Source organism: Haliotis rufescens, unplaced genomic scaffold (assembly GCF_023055435.1).
Source record: "Haliotis rufescens isolate VD_foot unplaced genomic scaffold, xgHalRufe1.0.p SCAF_30, whole genome shotgun sequence".
In the NCBI taxonomy this organism is placed as follows: domain Eukaryota; kingdom Metazoa; phylum Mollusca; class Gastropoda; order Lepetellida; family Haliotidae; genus Haliotis; species Haliotis rufescens.
Genome location: NW_025964002.1, coordinates 1498956 through 1518362, shown reverse-complemented (window position 1 = coordinate 1518362; position 19407 = coordinate 1498956). Strand labels below are relative to the sequence as shown.

General features: G+C 39.9%; 1 protein-coding gene and 1 long non-coding RNA gene across 3 annotated transcripts in view; one reads left to right on the top strand and one right to left on the bottom strand.

The window, feature by feature from the left end:
• Positions 1-19407, bottom strand: part of LOC124152222 (putative G-protein coupled receptor F59B2.13) — a 101065-nt gene that overhangs the window by 8877 nt on the left and 72781 nt on the right. The window lies entirely within an intron of this gene.
• Positions 1-19407, top strand: part of LOC124152223 — an 82725-nt gene that overhangs the window by 44343 nt on the left and 18975 nt on the right. The window contains exon 2 of the long non-coding RNA XR_006863487.2: positions 4715-4752. This is a non-coding gene — a long non-coding RNA (uncharacterized LOC124152223). The remainder of the gene's footprint in view (positions 1-4714; positions 4753-19407) is intronic.

Genomic DNA, 19407 nt, shown 5'->3' with positions numbered 1-19407 from the left:
ACTGAGTATATTTTAAGAGAATAAGAAAGCATGTCCAATATATATATACCCATTACCTATTTTATACAATGTTGCCAGGAAACCACACATTCTCTGTAGAAATTGTTAAAGGAAGTTAATGTTCTTGAAAACAATCCTATTGACCCAAACATCCACTGACAGCATTGATTTAACTGCAGGAGTTTGTCCTTGTGACAAGATTTTACAGCGATTACTTGTAACGAAGAATTAGACGATGCATCCCGTCTCTCCAACAGAGGCAGGGATTTAAGGGACAACTGTGTGCACAATTACACCTGCGACACAGCAGATTAGGGGTCGGCAGTGATCCTGACATCCATACGGCCTTACCGATGCCACAACTGTGAATTTACATAACTGTATATAAAGAAGGGAACATTTTAGTTTCTTTCCAATCTTGGCTAAATCTTTCCCAGACCGTACAGATTAACCTCTTAAAACTGTTTTTACCCACTTAAGAGTAGTATTAGCGTTCCCTGAAGAAGATTTGATGAGAAAGGTTAAATTACGTCAGTGCCATCTTAATGCAAGTAACGTATCCATCCAGGGGTTTATAATTGACAATGTTTCCTTGAGAGGATTGCCTCTGGCTTACTGGTCAGGCGGACTAGTGTGACAACTCTCACAATTTCAATATTGTTACCCTTCCAAGCCAGTTTTCCCTAGCCTTTCAGCAGGTTGGATGGGTTTTACAAGTTCCAAATCTCATTTCATTGCATGCGATTGATGCAATTTTTCCCATGTTGATTAATTGCATTTAATTAGACAAGATCTGTTTGTTTTAGTCATTGATCTTTTTTGTGTCAGTGTGTTGATGCAATTCAATAGGGTGTTGGACTTGTAGGGGAGACATGAAAGGTCAGTGTCAACATTGTTGCCTTATGCACACAGTGATACATGTGCAGCTCACCTGCATTAAAGGGGCACTACACTCAGGGGGTCTGATTGGCAGGCCTAGCATGGTTGATTTCGTTTGGTGTGGGATTTATATAAGTGACTAACATTTTTTTTCCATCAAACACTCACAATTGTTATTGGTGGGGTTAAAACATCAGGACAAGTTATTCTTTGGCAGTTTCTATGGAATCATTTGCTCTCTGGGCCCATGTTTTGAATGACACAACAATAAAGTAGATGTCCAATCAAATTATGTTGTTCTGTTATCATTGAAATAAGCTGCAATATCACCTGTACTCAACTCTGTTTGATTGCCATCTCAAATATGGCTGCAATGTCTTGTAGCAATATGACCTCCCTCCCCAACCTTAGTCCCAACGCAAGCATCTTTCTTTTCAAACAATCTTCTGATTCGATTCCATCTTGTAAACTCTCATGAATGATGGTATACTAGTAGTACTTCATGTCGGAGGCGAGGGCCTGCTGGCGGATCTGTGTTAGGAAAATATCCACTATTGAAACTGTCACTTTCCACCAATATGTCTTCAAACTTCAGAATCTAACATTTTGCTCTATATATGGTAATTTTTCTCCATGATAATAGCTGCCGTAGAACATGAAGATGGTAACGCTAATGGCTATTTTTCTATGCTAAGTGAATTTGTTGGTTTGAAGTATCACATTAACGAAGCGTCTGATTACTAGTTTAGCAAGCAGACATACTGCCCAAGGGAGGTAATCCTGTATGCAGCTAATTGTGAGACGATTGAGGAGAGTCGGTCACACCAGGGTGATGGATGTTCTCTGCGATGGATACCCTGGGACCAATGTACAGACTTCTACATAACTCCTCAAACAGTCAATGTCAATGAAACAAAGCCTAAAAACTCATACAGCCTACATACCCTGTGTGTAAGATAACAGCTTACATACAATGTGTGTAAGATAACTGCCTATATACAATGTGTGTAAGATAACTGCCTATATACCATGTGTGTTAGATAACTGTCTATATACCCTGTGTGTTAGATAACTGTCTATATACCCTGTGTGTTAGATAACTGTCTATATACCCTGTGTGTTAGATAACTGTCTATATACCCTGTGTTTTAGATAACTGTCTATATACCCTGTGTGTTAGATAACTGTCTATATACCCTGTGTTTTAGATAACTGTCTATATACCCTGTGTGTTAGATAACTGTCTATATACCCTGTGTGTTAGATAACTGTCTATATACCCTGTGTGTTAGATAACTGTCTATATACCCTGTGTATTAGATAACTGTCTATATACCCTGTGTTTTAGATAACTGTCTATATACCCTGTGTGTTAGATAACTGCCTATATACCCTGTGTTTTAGATAACAGCCTGTATAACCTGTGTGTTAGATAACAGCCTATATACCCTGTGTATTAGATAACTGTCTATATACCCTGTGTGTTAGTTAACTGCCTATATACCCTGTGTGTTAGTTAACAGCCTATATACCCTGTGTGTAAGTTAACAGCCTATGTAGTCTGTGTGTTAGTTAACTGCCTATGTAGCCTGTGTGTTTGTTAACAGCCTATATACCCTGTGTGTTAGTTAACAGCCTATGTAGCCTGTGTGTTTGTTAACAGCCTATGTAGCCTGTGTGTTTGTTAACAGCCTATATACCCTGTGTGTTAGTTAACAGCCTATGTAGTCTGTGTGTTAGTTAACAGCCTATGTACCCTGTGTGTTAGTTAACTGCCTATGTAGCCTGTGTGTTTGTTAACAGCCTATGTAGCCTGTGTGTTTGTTAACAGCCTATATACCCTGTGTGTTAGATAACTGTCTATATACCCTGTGTTTTAGATAACTGTCTATATACCCTGTGTGTGAGATAACTGTCTATATACCCTGTGTGTTAGATAACTGTCTATATACCCTGTGTGTTAGATAACTGCCTATATACCCTGTGTGTTAGTCAACTGCCTATATACCCTGTGTGTTAGTTAACAGCCTATATACCCTGTGTGTAAGTTAACAGCCTATGTAGCCTGTGTGTTAGTTAACAGCCTATGTAGCCTGTGTGTTTGTTAACAGCCTATGTACCCTGTGTGTAAGTTAACAGCCTATGTAGCCTGTGTGTTAGTTAACTGCCTATGTAGCCTGTGTGTTTGTTAACAGCCTATATACCCTGTGTGTTAGTTAACAGCCTATGTAGCCTGTGTGTTTGTTAACTGCCTATATACCCTGTGTGTTAGTTAACAGCCTATGTAGCCTGTGTGTTAGTCAACTGCCTGTATACCCTGTGTGTTAGTTAACTGCCTATATACCCTGTGTGTTAGTTAACAGCCTATGTACCCTGTGTGTAAGTTAACAGCCTATGTAGCCTGTGTGTTAGTTAACTGCCTATGTAGCCTGTGTGTTTGTTAACAGCCTATATACCCTGTGTGTTAGTTAACAGCCTATGTAGTCTGTGTGTTTGTTAACAGCCTATGTAGCCTGTGTGTTTGTTAACAGCCTATATACCCTGTGTGTTAGTTAACTGCCTATGTAGCCTGTGTGTTTGTTAACAGCCTATGTAGCCTGTGTGTTTGTTAACAGCCTATGTAGCCTGTGTGTTTGTTAACAGCCTATGTAGTCTGTGTGTTAGTTAACAGCCTATATACCCTGTGTGTTAGTTAACAGCCTATATACCCTGTGTGTTAGTTAACAGCCTATGTAGTCTGTGTGTTAGTTAACAGCCTATATACCCTGTGTGTTAGTTAACAGCCTATGTAGCCTGTGTGTTAGCTTATTGGTGCACTTGAAGCAGCCATAAAATTTCTAAGTCTTCTGATGGGATTCAAACCACAGACCTTCTGATCTGAGGTCGGACGCCTGGTCCACATGACCAAAGACATTAACCCATCAGCACTATAAAGTGGGCTGTGTATAGGCACGGTGTATGAACACAAAATGTTCATGATGCAGTTGTTTTCCCTCTGAGGGAAGAAAGAAAATCAATTTGATGTAGACTATTTTGAAAAGCCTGTTATGACATTTTATTGTTCGCTTTGGCAGGAGGTTGGAGGGCAGTCTTTTTGTTTACATTTATCTGTTTACAGTAAATCTATGATAAAAACATGTGATATGTATCACGATACACTTTGGCTCAAGATAACCTTTTCTATTTCAGTTTTCATTTTGTCTTAGAAAAGAATATATACTTACACAAACATGATAGAGGCTGACCAAATTATTTTAAGATGGATTGAAAAATAAGTGAAATGTCCATAATCTTGAATAATAAATTATTTGCATCCCTGAATTTTTTTTAGAAAACCTTACATTTTGGGTAGACAGATATAACATAATGCAAGGTTTTTGAAAATTCAAATATTACCATCTGTATCTATTACTAGGCGATCCAGCATTTAGAAATAATATGTTCTAACTTTGATTGTAAAAAAACTGTGGGTGTCTTGTTTGTGATTTGAAGGCAGGAAGTAATCACGGAGGAAGGCTAATTGTTATTTTGTTCAAAATTGGGAGTTTTGATTTTTTTAAAACATTGCATGCAAAGCAATAACTAAACATTGAGGCCTCTTCCTGCATATTTGTCTAACTTTCAGGGAAATAAAAGTTATATCTACATAGCCATAACATTAATACTAGAGTCATAACTCTGTTGTCCTTTCCAGAAAGCTATCGTAGCGCTGAGGTGATCGTAACTCCCATACTATAACGTAGACTTACGACTGTTGTGCTACAATCACCTTGTGGAACGGGCCCTGAAAGCATCAATTGGAACATTCTTAATTCCAATTTGGATTTATTTTTAGACATTTGCTGCTGACTTGGTGCCGGACATGGGCTTGAGGTAAGTCCCCGGACAGCGATGTACCAGCATATTCGTAGGGAGGTAAAATATCATTCACAGGTCAAAGTATAGACAAACATGTCATTTTTCGATCCAGGCAATTTGTTATGGTGATAAGTCATGTTCATTAGTACATAACATCTTTTTATTAAAAAATGTGCAAAAATATATTGTGCAAACAGAAAGATGTGATACAAAATTTTATTTATTACAATTTATACTCATATACATTTCATATTTTACTTTAGTTGTTTTACCATATTACAGCATCCAACCAGATGACTTGTTAACAACATTCAGGACAGCAACATAGAGCACTTACATTAATAATTAATGTCATTCCTTCCACGGAAGTATTTCTCTTTGTGAGCACTTTATTTATTTCAGTGTTTAATATTTACACTATTGTGTATTTGAATCCTTGTTTGCCCCAATAATGTTTATAGGTTTGTCAGCACCATACCTGTGCTCGTGGGTTTCACCGAAGTGGTACACATCGGAGGCCTGCATCACTTCGGGATTTCCTCCCACATTAAGCTGACACGCCGCCATATAACTGGAATACTGTTAAAAGTGGTGTTAAACGCAACTCACTCACTCACTCACTCACTCACTCACTCACTCACTCACTCACTCACTCACTCACTCACTCACCCACTCACCCACTCACTCACTCACTCACTCATCTACTCCATAGTTTGGTTATTTTTGGTTCATTTACAGAGTTGTCCAACCAATATTTTGTAAATGTTTAATAAAATTTTATACATTTTATATATTTGTATAGTCATTGATTATTCCCAATTAGTCTTCTTAACAAGCTTGTATAATAAAAACCTGAAGTACATTTTTTTCTGTTTTGTTACGGATGAGAAAATTCAAAGAAATATAAATTCTTAGTTTAACAGTTGCAGATTGAAGCTATGACAAACTAGGGTACTGAAAATACTTTTGTCCATATTTGGTTTAATATCCATCTTTTTTGAGAAATATAATCTCAACTTTACCTTGAAAACATTGAGAAAAAAGTACTTTTGTCTCCTGTGTCTTGGGATGTTGCAGGAAATCCATCAAACAAAATGAATTGGTCTGTCCAAGTTTGAAAAGGGCTTAATAAAGCGGTACCTCATATCTGCACCATATCCCCTCCTTCCTTCCGCTTGATGTTAATCCCCACCCCCCCTGAATCCAGCACTGGCATCATCCCCTCAGACCCATTCATGGCTGCTGCCGGTCTAATCAATATTAATGCACACGCCAGTTTATTTCAGTATTTGTGTTTATCACTTATTGAGAGATCTATGAAGGCGCTGTCTCATGAATTGCATACAGATTCTTAAACAGCTGATCCCACGGAATCTCCGAGAGCTGGTTTATTGAAAGTAGACCTGGGAATATGAAATCCTGGTGGCTGTCAGTCAGGGGGAATAATTGAACAGATTCTGCACCTATCAACCCTTGAGGTTAAGGATATAGTACAGATTGTGGGGAAATAAAACTTATATTTGCATGGAAGAAACAAATCAAAGGAAATGAGATTGAGAAGACTGATGGGGTGCACATCCCTGTTCTAGATAACAACGTGTGTGTAAAAAGGGACGTTGTGAATGGATCTGATGTCCCCCATCAATGCTGTTAACTTTGACGTGCATATAAATAGAGAATATAACCTGAGTGTCTTTTGATATCAATTATATTACCGTATTCGACGTAATAAGCGCCCAGGGCGCTCTCAAAATTAGAAATCGGGGGCTCTTATTGGAATAATATTTAAGTGGAAAAAACTGAGTTGAAAGATAAATTTCGTGGTTTATGCTGACAGCCTTAAATATTTATAAGACAGATATATTTTTCGAGAATTCAATTGCCCATGATTAAGGGTTCATTTAACACATGAGTGCGTATTATACGAGAATACTTAAGTCTTGTGTACATTGATCAATCGGAAGGGGTGCTAATTGGGATTTTTCAACGGCCAATATATCAGCAAATATCGCCGTGGGCGCTTATTAGAGCGGGGCGCTTATTAGGTCGAATACGGTAACAGGAGTTGATAAAAGTGGACAAACTCCAAGAGGGTAGCTCCAACTCCAAGGCTTGATATCAAAGGACATGAGGGTGAGATTTAATTTTGCATCCAACATCATTCTTCCAACTTTTCAGTTTATAGACAGTAATTAGCAGTGTCTCAAGTGTAAAAAGTACTGCTTACAGCTTCAGTAGCAGACACGTTGGTGATGTCATTTGATTGTGACGTCATGGTAACCAATGAAGTTCGAAGATAAATAAAAGAATCTGCACAAAATGTGATTTTCTGCACCAAGTAGGCATTTCTGCAAAATATTCCGCAACCACAGAATCGTGGACTACAGCGGGGACTGTTACATGTGGCATTATTTGATATGCCACTCATACTAAGTTCTGTGAGAAAAGAATTAATGTAGTGATGCTTACGTATAACGGTTATGTTATTTGAGGCCCTGTCAGAAGGAACATTATCCTGTAGGGCAGCCACACTTTGGATGACATCTTGCTGGGATCGTGTTTGTTGTCTGATCTTTCAGAAACAGTAATAGGTGACAAAATTTTATATGAAATTCGCTTTTTGAAGAGTTTATTAAAAAAAACGAATTTCATCTAAAATTTTGTCAAAAGTCTAATGTAAAAATTCTTATGATTGTTTTTTTTTTTAATTTACCATCTTCCATTTATATTTAGATCCTAAAACAAATTCAAAAACAAATCCGAGATCTGTAATTGATTATAAGAAAGTGTAAATTAATTCAAACAGTTGTCTTCAGGGAACTAGTACTTTATTATCCACTAACATCCCAATGTTATCCAGCCATGGAGTGTGATCAACCCCTATGAGAGGTATTTAACTGAGATAACATCTCTGACAAGACAAGGAGTGACCACAGACACTTCACAGTGTACAACAGTGTGTCTAGTCCACCAATCACTGACTGGTCCTTCCATACATCATTGTCACTTTCATTGCTGATATAAAGTCATATCAACCTAGCATTCTCCAAGGCCACGACTAGAAGTCCAATGATTACATTGCCCCAAGAGCTCCTTTATTATTGTCAGACCTTATGGCTAGCCACAGACAACCCTTTTCTTCCCTACAGCCCCACCCACAGATCCAGCCCATCACCCTCAGTTCTCAATACCTCCCTACCAACAGCCCCTCCCACAGAGCCCGTCATCCTCAGTTCTTAATACCTCCCTACCCACAGACAACCCCTCCTTCCCCACAGCCTCACCCACAGAGCCTGTCACCCTCTGTCCTCAATACCTCCCTACCCACAGACAAGCCCTCCTTCCCCACAGCCCCTCCCACAGAGCCCGTCACCCTCTGTCCTCAATACCTCCCCACCCAAAGACAACCCCTCCTTCCCCACAGCCCCTCCCACAGAGCCTGTCACCCTCTGACCTCAATATCTCCCTACCAACAGACAACCCCTCCTTCCCAACAGCCCCTCCCACAGAGCCCGTCACCCTCAGTTCTCAATACCTCCCTACCCACAGACAATCCCTCCTTCCAACAGCCCCTCCCACAGAGCCCTTCACCCTCTGTCCTCAATACCTCCCTACCAACAGACAACCCCTCCTTCCCCACAGCCCCTCCCACAGAGCCCGTCACCCTCAGTTCTCAATACCTCCCCACCCACAGACAACCCCTCCTTCCCAAAAGCCCGTCCCACAGAGCCTGTCACCCTCAGTTCTCAATATCTCCCCACCCACAGACAACCCCTCCTTCCCCACAGCCCCTCCCACAGAGCCTGTCACCCTTTGTCCTCAATAACTCCCTACCAACAGCCCCTCCCACAGAGCCCGTCACCCTCAGTTCTCAATACCTCCCTACCCACAGACAACCCCTCCTTCCAACAGCCCCTCCCACAGAGCCCTTCACCCTCTGTCCTCAATACCTCCCTACCCACAGACAACCCCTCCTTCCCCACAGCCCCTCCCACAGAGCCCATCACCCTCAGTTCTCAATACCTCCCCACCCACAGCCAACCCTCTCCTTCCCCACAGCCCCACCCACAGAGCCCGTCACCCTCAGTTCTCAATACCTCCCCACCCACAGCCAACCCTCTCCTTACCCACAGCCCCACCCACAGAGCCTGTCACCCTCTGTCCTCAATACCTCCCTACCAACAGCCCCTCCCACAGAGCCCTTCACCCTCAGTTCTCAATACCTCCCCACCCACAGACAACCCCTCCTTCCCAATAGCCCCTCCCACAGAGCCTGTCACCCTTAGTTCTCAATACCTCCCTACCCACAGACAACCCCTTCTTCCCAATAGCCCCTCCCACAGAGCCCGTCACCCTCAGTTCACAATACCTCCCCACCCACAGACAACCCCTCCTTCCCACAGCCCCACCCACAGAGCCCGTCACCCTCAGTTCTCAATACCTCCCTACCAACAGCCCCTCCCACAGAGCCCTTCACCCTCAGTTCTCAATACCTCCCTACCCACAGACAACCCCTCCTTCCCACAGCCCCACCCACAGAGCCTGCCACCCTCAGTCCTCAATACCTCCCCACCCACAGACAACCCCCTCCATCCACAAGGAGCACTCATGGTCATGAACCATTATATGTGTGAATAGTTATGACTTGGTTAAAAAGATTTGCCTTGTGTGGAAATCAGTAGACTAACACTTTAGTCTTTGGAACATTTCTTCAAAATAATTTTTTTTTTTTTTTCAAAAGAACCTTTACTCTCCTTTCCTCTTCTTTCCTGTTTTCATACCTTTCCTCTAGGGCTGGGACGGGTCCAAATTTACTACCCGGGTACCCACCACCCTATTACCCGAACCCTACCCGGGTACCCGCTGTAGGTATTCTGAATGGTTTGAAACTGGGGTTGTGCATGACATCTGAATGGTTTGAAACTAGGGTTGTACATGACGTCTGAATGGTTTGAAACTAGGGTTGTACATGACGTCTGAATGGTTTGAAACTAGGGTTGTGCATGACATCTGAATGGTTTCAAACTAGGGTTGTACATGACGTCTGAATGGTTTCAAACTAGGGTTGTAAATGACGTCTGAATGGTTTGAAACTAGGGTTGTACATGACGTCTGAATGGTTTGAAACTAGGGTTGTACATGACGTCTGAATGGTTTCAAACTAGGGTTGTACATGACTTCTGAATTGTTTGAAACTAGGGTTATACATGACGTCTGAATGGTTTGAAACTAGGGTTGTGCATGACGTCTGAATGGTTTGAAACTAGGGTTGTACATGATGTCTGAATGGTTTGAAACTAGGGTTGTACATGACGTCTGAATGGTTTGAAACTAGGGTTGTACATGACCTCTGAATGGTTTGAAACTAGGGTTGTACATGACTTCTGAATGGTTTCAAACTAGGGTTGTGCATGACGTCTGAATGGTTTGAAACTAGGGTTGTACATGATGTCTGAATGGTTTGAAACTAGGGTTGTACATGACGTCTGAATGGTTTGAAACTAGGGTTGTACATGACCTCTGAATGGTTTCAAACTAGGGTTGTACATGACGTCTGAATGATTTGAAACTAGGATTGTACATGACTTCTGAATGGTTTGAAACTAGGGTTGTACATGACGTCTGAATGGTTTGAAACTAGGGTTGTACATGACGTCTGAATGGTTTGAAACTAGGGTTGTACATGACGTCTGAATGGTTTGAAACTAGGGTTGTACATGACATCTGAATGGTTTGAAACTAGGGTTGTACATGACGTCTGAATGGTTTGAAACTAGGGTTGTACATGACGTCTGAATGGTTTGAAACTAGGGTTATGCATGACTTCTGAATGGTTTGAAACTAGGGTTGTGCATGTCGTCTGAATGGTTTAAACTAGGGTTATGCATGACTTCTGAATGGTTTGAAACTAGGGTTGTTACATGTCTGAATGGTTTGAAACTAGGGTTATGCATGATTTCTGAATGGTTTGAAACTAGGGTTGTTACATGTCTGAATGGTTTGAAACTAGGGTTGTTACATGTCTGAATGGTTTGAAACTAGGGTTGTACATGACTTTTGAATGGTTTGAAACTAGGGTTGTACATGACGTCTGAATGGTTTGAAACTAGGGTTATGCATGACTTTTGAATGGTTTCAAACTAGGGTTGTACATGACGTCTGAATGGTTTGAAACTAGGGTTATGCATGACGTCTGAATGGTTTCAAACTAGGGTTGTACATGTCTGAATGGTTTGAAACTAGGGTTATGCATGACTTCTGAATTGTTTGAAACTAGGGTTGTACATGACGTCTGAATGGTTTGAAACTAGGGTTATGCATGACGTCTGAATGGTTTGAAACTAGGGTTGTACATGACTTTTGAATGGTTTTAAACTAGGGTTGTGCATAACGTCTGAATGGTTTGAAACTAGGGTTATGCATGACATCTGAATGGTTTCAAACTAGGATTGTAAATGACTTCTGAATGGTTTGAAACTAGGGTTGTGCATAACGTCTGAATGGTTTGAAACTAGGGTTATGCATGACGTCTGAATGGTTTCAAACTAGGTTGTACATGACTTCTGAATGGTTTGAAATTAGGGTTGTACATGTTGTCTGAATGGTTTGAAACTAGGGTTATATGCATGACGTCTGAATGGTTTCAAACTAGGGTTGTGCATGACGTCTGAATGGTTTGAAACTAGGGTTGTGCATGACGTCTGAATGGTTTGAAACTAGGGTTGTGCATGACGTCTGAATGGTTTGAAACTAGGGTTGTGCATGACGTCTGAATGGTTTGAAACTAGGGTTATGCATGACGTCTGAATGGTTTGAAACTAGGGTTATGCATGACGTCTGAATGGAAGCAGTATGGGTGAAATAACACATGGAATACATGACACATCACATTAAGGAAACATTGGCCTGACTGTGAGCTGCCAGCTCCTGTCAGCCATACGCATGGCCACTGCCCTACAGGCTGGAAAGAGCAACAAAATAACTGCATGCATGTATATAGTGGTTTTAACAATTACATTTAGTTTACTCGATAAGAATTAGGAGTGCTCCTGTCATGCTTGATATGCTACAGCGTCTGCATGTTGCTATTTCCTGTTTCCTAAAACATCTGGGATGTCCTCCTTAGGACTCAGGAATCAGTGCATGTTTCACCACAGGAATTACTGTACAGGATTGTGTATATCACTGCCACACTGTCACTCGCCACTCGGGTTGGGAGGGTCTCTGTTAGACAGGTTCTCAGTGACCTCCTTTTCTTGTTATAAGAGGCAGCTAAACTGTCAGATGTGACTGGGTTGATTATATATCATTATACCCAGATGGATATGGGTTGTTATATTACTTCTATCTACCCCTGTATATCACTTCATATACCACTTAATATAGAGAGAATCTCACCCAAGTGTCTTTTGATATAAAATATATCAGCACAAGTCGATAAATGGTTCTTTTCTCATCTGAAATCATTCTTTCAACTCTTTCAGTTTTTAAACAGTTATGACCTGTGTCTTGAGTGTAAAAAGCACAGGTAACCAGAATCATTGGCAGAGGGATTGATGATGTCACTTGATTGTCATGTAATGTTAACCGATGACAAAACAATGACCTGTGGTGCAATTTCCTTGTAGTGATATCCCCTATGATATATTGTTTCATCTCACCCAAGCAATATCTCCTGTACAAGCCAAGTTTGGAAGATAATATGGTATATCACCCTGTACACATGCCCCTACACATATCGTAACATTTATCACCTATGTAGACATTACAGATATCACATATCACTACTGATAATGATGTCACTGCGTATAAGATAAGATACTTTCCTTTACAATACAGAGGCAAATTTGCAGACATGTATATAATCAACTTCTTCGGTAAACATACATGCAACATTTAGAGAGTATTTACCGAAGAAATAAAATATAAGATATGTACATATATATCTCTTGTCAGATACGTTATTTGTCACATTATTGTCTGAAGGTGTAATCATGGTGACAGATATTATTTATGGTGTTGATGTCTTTATTTCCTAAGGTGCATAAGAATAAATCATTTTCGTCTGTTTGCCTAAAATTATTAAATCTTTCTCTTGCGCCGCATAAAGAAGAAATCTTTGATTATGTTTGGTACACTGTAATTTATAGTGTTTTTCATCTTCAATAATGGCACAGTTAGAACAGAGCTGCTGATTTATAGGAACTGGAGATCTGGGTCGTCTTCCTAATTCTATGTTTAGTTTGTATTCACTTAGAAGTAGCTAGGCAAAAGGAGCACAATATTTGGACAGAAGCTAAGATATGGTCCTTGTTTTATTTACTAATCTGTATGTCCTAGTTTATTTCCCGTACCTTCCCGAAGTTGCTGTATCCTGAAGTGAGTTAAGAAATAGGGTAATGAATATAGAATTGTATTGAATTGTATTGATTACTGATTTTGAATTGAGAGTGTATTGGCTTGTGTTATACCTATCCAGGAAAGTGTGGAGTCGGTACCCCCAACCTGTCTGTGTCTTTACCATTGCTTTACCTTCAATGAATGTATTTGTTGAGTGTCATCTTGTTTGATGGGTACATAGGCTGGTAGAAGTATATCACCTGTTTGACTACTGTGTATAACAGAGGATACATCCCCAATTCTGCTCTACTTGCCACATTATGAGTAGATTTGCTGACTCCTAAAATATATTTGCCAAATCAAAGTTGAAGGTTTTCTGGTATAATTGAGTCAATGCCTTTAATTAGAATTGAATCAATGCCCCAAATTTCACTGTTGTATAAAATAACTGGTCCTTTAATGTTTTGGATAATTTACATGCTAGGGTCACTGGAACTTCCTGATTAAAAATAGAAGATTAAAGTCTATGGTATGTTCCTATTTTTTAGAAGTGATTTTGCACAGTCTTTGAACTTACGACCTGAGTGAAATGTAATTCCTGGGTAATTTATTTGTGAAGGCAACGTTTGTCCAGCAATTTTCCAATTATTTCTTACCTCTTGCTTACCAGGATTGCAAAATATCACTACATTTGTCTTATCATAGTTCACTCTCGGCTTGTTTTTGCAGAATAAACTAAGAATATCGAGTAGTTCTTACAACTTTTGAAGTGAATTTGCAAAGAAGTCATCTGCAAATAACAAGTGACAAATATTGACACTATTCAGCTATACACAATTGTCTAAACTAAAGTTTGAAGGGAAATCATTGATAAATATATTTAAAAGTATGGGAGATAGGATGTATCATTATAAATCAGGGTATATATCACCTTTTGTTTACATCACAGAATTGCTGCATATATTACTGCATATTACTCCATGTCACATTATGTGATATGTATGTTAAGAAAGAGAATTCTATATAATTATACTCTTCTTTCCACTTAGTGTTCTGGCCATTGTAAAACAAGGAGCACTTTGACAGGCTTGGTACACTAACACTTAGTCAATGAAAAAATCAAATTAAAATAATTGTAAACATTTTTCGAAAGAACCTTTCTTCTTCTGCTGTGGAATCAAGCAAACTAGACTTGGTTAGTTTCATCTAGACTTGTCTAAGCTTCTAGTAAAATAAATAGCTAAAATATTTAAATTCTACAGTCATGGTGCAGGACTACAGCCTTGGGTGCCTGCTGTTGTTATCAGCAAACATTACTGGAGACAGGAAGAGTGAGACCGACATTAAACCTTCCACTCACAGCAGTTGCAGTTATTGGTTTTGATGACTCCATTTATTTCACTTAATAGAAACTGACAGTACTTAAAAACTTCCTGGTATTAAGTGTCACTTCCAAGGACCCACCAAGGCCTAACATTGTGTGCATCTAGTAGGGGTGGGGGGGGGGGAACTCGGTGTGATCGCCCTCCATGGTCGAGTGGAGAGTGCCTGGAGAGTGGAAGGTAGGAGGTTCGATTCCCAGCCGGGTCATACAAAAGACATTAAAATATGGTATTTGTTGTTACCCCTAAAACAGGGACTGGTCCACTCGGAGTCAATATATTGTGTCTAAGTGGGGTATTCATGTTAAACTGCAGGATGGTATCTCAGTGCAGTGGGCTAGCACTCTGAACTCAGCATCAGTCCGGACCCAGGACAAGCAGCTCCCCCCCCCCTACTTGCATGCACATCAAAGTATAAGTGCAATAATATTGAGCGAGGCGTTAAATCCCATTTCACCTCACCTCACCTAGCACGCTGTGTATCTGTTGATGTGAGCATGTACAAGATCTGTGTACAAGTGTAGAGCTAACACAAGAAGAAAATCTGACTACTTCGCAGTAGATACCCTACAAGAAGCAATACTGGCTACTTGGCAGTAGATACCCTACAAGAAGAAATACTTGCTACTTCGCAGTAGATACCCTACAAGAAGCAACACTGGCTACTTGGCAGTAGAAACCCTACAAGAAGCAATACTGGCTACTTATCAATAGATACCCTACAAGAAGCAATACTAGATACTTGGCAGTAGATACCCTACAAGAAGCAACACTGAGTACTTGACAGTACATACCCTACAAGAAGCAATACTGGCTACTTCGCAGTAGATACCCTACAAGAAGAAATACTGGCTACTTGGCAGTAGATACCCTACAAGAAGCAATACTGGCTACTTGGCAGTAGATACCCTACAAGAAGCAATACTGACTGCTAGGCAGTAGAAACAAGAAGCAACACTGGCTACTTGGCAGTAGATATCCAAAAAGAAGCAATAGTGGTTACTTGACAGTAGATACCCTACATGAAGCAACACTGGCTACTTGGAAGTAGATACCCAACAAGAAGAAATACTGGCTACTTGTCAGTAGATACCCTACAAGAAGCAACACTGGCTACTTGGAAGTAGATACCCTACAAGAAGCAATACTGGCTACTTATCAATAGATACCCTACAAGAAGCAATACTAGATACTTGGCAGTAGATACCCTACAAGAAGCAACACTGAGTACTTGACAGTACATACCCTACAAGAAGCAATACTGGCTACTTGGCAGTAGATACCCTACAAGAAGCAATACTGGCTACTTGACAGTAGATACCCTACAAGAAGAAATACTGGCTACTTATAGGTAGATACCCTACAAGAAGCAATAGAGGTTACTTGACAGTAGATACCCTACAAAAAGCACTACTGGCTACTTGGCAGTAGATACCCTACAAGAAGAAATACTGTCTACTTGGCAATAGATACCCTACAAGAAGCCATACTGGCTACTTGGCAGTAGATACCCTACAAGAAGCAATACTGACTGCTAGGCAGTAGATACCCTACAAGAAGCAATACTGGCTACTTATCAATAGATACCCTACAAGAAGCAATACTGGCTACTTGGCACTAGATACCCAACAAGAAGCAATACTGGCTACTTGGCAGTAGATACCCTACAAGAAGCAATACTGGCTACTTATCAATAGATACCCTACAAGAAGCAATACTGGCTACTTGGCGGTAGATACCCTACAAGAAGCAACACTGAGTACTTGACAGTACATACCCTACAAGAAGCAATACTGGCTACTTGGCAGTAGATACCTTACAAGAAGCAATACTGGCTACTTGACAGTAGATACCCAACAAGAAGCAATACTGGCTACTTATAGGTAGATACCCTACAAGAAGCAATACTGGCTACTTGACAGTAGATACCCTACAAGAAGCAACACTGGCTACTTGGCAGTAGATACCCTACAAGAAGCAATACTGGCTACTTGACAGTAGATACCCTACAAGAAGCAATACTGTCTACTTGAGAGTAGATACCCTACAAAAAGCAATACTGGCTACTTGACAGTAGATACCCTACAAGAAGCAATACTGTCACTTGAGAGTAGATACCCAACAAGAAGCAATACTGTCTACTTATCAATAGATACCCAACAAGAAGCAATACTGGTTACTTGACAGTAGATACCCTACAAGAAGCAACACTGGCTACATGGCATTAAATACCCTACAAGAAGCAATACTGGCTACTTGGAAGTAGATACCCTACAAGAAGCAATACTGGCTACTTGGCAGTAGATACCCAACAAGAAGCAATACTGGCTACTTGGCAGTGGATACCCTACAAGAAGCAAAACTGGCTATTTCGAAGTAGATACCCTACAAGAAACAATACTGGCTACTTGGCAGTAGATACCCTACAAGAAGCAATACTGGCTACTTGGCAGTAGATACCCTACAAGAAGCAACACTGGCTACATGGCATTAAATACCCTACAAGAAGCAATACTGGCTACTTGGAAGTAGATACCCTACAAGAAGCAATACTGGCTACTTGGCAGTAGATACCCAACAAGAAGCAATACTGGCTACTTGGCAGTGGATACCCTACAAGAAGCAATACTGGCTATTTCGAAGTAGATACCCTACAAGAAACAATACTGGCTACTTGGCAGTAGATACCCTACAAGAAGCAATACTGGCTACTTGGCAGAAGATACCCTACAAGAAGCAATACTGGCTACTTGGCAGTGGATACCCTACAAGAAGCAATACTGGCTATTTTGCAGTAGATACCCTAAAAGAAACAATACTGGCTAATTGGCAGTAGATACCCTACAAGAAGCAATACTGGCTACTTGAGAGTAGATACCCAACAAGAAGCAATACTGTCTACTTATCAATAGATACCCAACAAGAAGCAATACTGGTTACTTGACAGTAGATACCCTACAAGAAGCAACACTGGCTACTTGACAGTAGATACCCTACAAGAAGCAATACTGGCTACTTGGAAGTAGATACCCTACAAGAAGCAATACTGGCTACTTGGCAGAAGATACCCTACAAGAAGCAATACTGGCTACTTGGCAGTGGATACCCTACAAGAAGCAATACTGGCTATTTTGCAGTAGATACCCTAAAAGAAACAATACTGGCTAATTGGCAGTAGATACCCTACAAGAAGCAATACTGGCTACTTGAGAGTAGATACCCAACAAGAAGCAATACTGTCTACTTATCAATAGATACCCAACAAGAAGCAATACTGGTTACTTGACAGTAGATACCCTACAAGAAGCAACACTGGCTACTTGACAGTAGATACCCTACAAGAAGCAATACTGGCTACTTGGAAGTAGATACCCTACAAGAAGCAATACTGGCTACTTGGCAGTAGATACCCTACAAGAAGCAATACTGGCTACTTGGCAGTGGATACCCTACAAGAAGCAATACTGGCTATTTTGCAGTAGATACTCTACAAGAAGAAATACTGGCTACTTGGCAGTAGATACCCTACAAGAAGCAATACTGGCTACTTGGCAGTAGATACCCTACAAGAAGCAATACTGACTACTTGACACTATGCACACTCCATTTTAACTCTGCCAAACAGTTTTATTGACTTGGTTTTGGAGAATAACATTTCTTCCAACATTTTTAAATGGAAGTGCAGGAAAGTCAATGAGAAACACACATCATTTGGTCATATTCATTCTAAACCCAAAGAGATATCGCTCTGTTAAAAAGAAACCATCAATATTTTGATGAAACAGATGATCTAATTACAAAATTGGAATCAATACATGAATGTTTATTTGACTTTAATAGTCTAAGAACGAAATAACCTGTTTGGGCATTATTGGTATTTTGCTTCCACTAGAACACAAACAGTCAAGGGGAACATATTTATGCTCAAAATGAAACCATTGAAATTAATGTTATCAATCCTGCAAATGTTCCCACATTCCCATGTGACATAACATTCTTTATTCTGATTCTTATGCATTTTTAATGCCAGTTCAATGAGTATATTTATGTATGTTACCATATTTGGATTATTTTATGTTGATAGTAACTAGTGTCAATATTTAATATATAGATCAAATTTTGACAGGTGATTATTCCTGTAAAATTGTAAATCATGTTGTTAGAACGCACTTGTATGGTTTGTTTCATGTTGATAATACCTACTGTAAACATTTAATGTCTTAAGGGCAAACATTTAATACTTTCTGTCCATGATAAGTAAATAATAGAGACTACATTTTGTGACAAGTTTCACACACTACTATTTTCTATGTGCTGATGAGTACTTCCATGTAATCAGCATCTGATGATTACATGAGTAAAAAATACATCAGTTTGAGAAATAAAAATATGTATTATAACTATATGACCTTAACTATTGACTGGAGGGTCTGGTGTGACAAACAAACAAAGGTACATGAGAAGTAGACTTTCTTCCTCAAGAATAGTAAGTGATCAATTGATCTTTTTCCACAACTTTATTTATGACAGCTTCCCTTTGACACTATGATTGTTACCTTTGAATAAACAATTGGTAATCAATGATCGGTTCAGATGAGCCATGCTTGTGAAAGCTATCAACAGATCTGTACACTGCAAAGGTTAAACATCTGTATGCTGGGAAGGATATCTGTCTGTTAATTTCAAAGGGGTTGTTATTTCAGGCATAAACTTTTCCATTCTTACTGAGACAGTAGCCAGATTTTAATGATTTCTAGACAGAAACATGGGTAATGCTTCAATTTCTGCTGAAAGTTTGAACAAACTAGTAGTTGATGATGGAGCCTGCCTGAGATGATGGAGAAATTCTTCTGTTTATTTTACGTCTTTGTCCATGATGTGTGAAAAATACTGACCAAATCATGATAAGTAATTGGAATTAACCATAATATATAATGATCACATGAAT